This window comes from Nicotiana tabacum, chromosome 1 (assembly GCF_000715075.1).
Source record: "Nicotiana tabacum cultivar K326 chromosome 1, ASM71507v2, whole genome shotgun sequence".
NCBI lineage: Eukaryota > Viridiplantae > Streptophyta > Magnoliopsida > Solanales > Solanaceae > Nicotiana > Nicotiana tabacum.
Window position 1 is genome coordinate 64,431,196 of NC_134080.1, and position 1,315 is coordinate 64,432,510.

Here is a 1,315-nt window from a genome sequence, read left to right on the forward strand (position 1 = left end):
ACTCCCTCAGATACAAGCAGAGTCATTTCAAATCACAAACAACATGTTACATCTATTGTAGAACAAGGGATTGTTCTCCGGGTCTTACATTGAAGATCCACATCAGCATCTGAAAAACTTTTTATCAATTTGTGTCACTCAAAAGCAACCAAATGTGACACTAGAAGCAATCAAATTGTTATTGTTTCCATTCTTAGTGACTTGAGAAGCTCAGACTTGGCTTAATTCGATTCCCATAAACTCCATTACCACTTGGGAAGAATTAGTTAAGCAGTTTTTGAACAAGTTCTACCCACCCAATAAGACTACCAAGAAAATTGATAAGATATTGAGCTTCGGGCAGAAACCAGCTGAAACGCTACAAGAAACGTGGGAGAGGTTCAAAGGGATGTTGGTTAAGTGTCCACATCATGGCATTCCAAATAAATGTTGGGACGGAGGTTTTACATGGGGTTCGCAGACATCTTGAACCAACATTGATGCTTCAACATGTGGAGCATTTTTGAGCAAATCATTTAAAGAGAGAGTAAGGTTTTGCTTGATAAAATGGCTCAAAACTCAGGATGGATAACAAGAGACACTGCAATCACCCCTGTATTTCACTCAGTAGCTTTGGAACCGAACAACTCCATAGCCGAGAATATGGCCAATCTGGTGACTCAAATAAGTATTCTTACCAAGAAGATTAATGAATCAGGCCAGAAGCAAGTACACATTGTTGATACGACTAATGGAGGATTATGCACACCATGCATTAACCAACCATATGTGTGATCGTGGAGCGGTAAAAGCGATATCCAGAACTACCAAGAAAATCTAAACTGTGTGAGAAACTTTGGGGGCCAGAGGCAAGGTGGGAAGAATTGGGGACGACATAATCAGTAGTATAGACCAGCACAATAGCAGTACAACAATAACAATAATAATCCTGGAGCTATACGACCACAGGGTCAAGCTGTACAGTATCAAAGGCAATAGGGATACAATCAGCAGAATCAATAGTTATGTTATTAACAACCTCAACAGCAACAGATAGAAAGACAAGATGACGGGTTGTTCGCAATTAAAGGAATGTTGCAACAACTCATTTGGTCCAGCGGGAATATGAAATAAAGGGTCCACCAGCTATAAGAAAAGGTAATATCACATGACTCAAATATCAAGGACATTGAGGTTCAATTAGGGTAGATATCCATGGTTCTTAATAATCGTCCTCTAGGGACATTACATGCGGACACACAAATCAATCCAAAGGAGCAGGGCCTGAAGCAACTGATGGATGTAAGTCTGGAAAATGGTAGAGATCTTAATCTAG

The 1,315-nt window shown here is 39.9% G+C and overlaps 1 non-coding gene across 1 annotated transcript; it reads right to left on the bottom strand.

Moving 5' to 3' along the window:
* Nucleotides 1–310: 310 nt before the first annotated feature.
* Nucleotides 311–417, bottom strand: LOC142165072 (small nucleolar RNA R71). The gene has a single exon (XR_012696078.1). It is a non-coding gene; the product is annotated as a small nucleolar RNA R71 (small nucleolar RNA).
* Nucleotides 418–1,315: the final 898 nt, after the last annotated feature.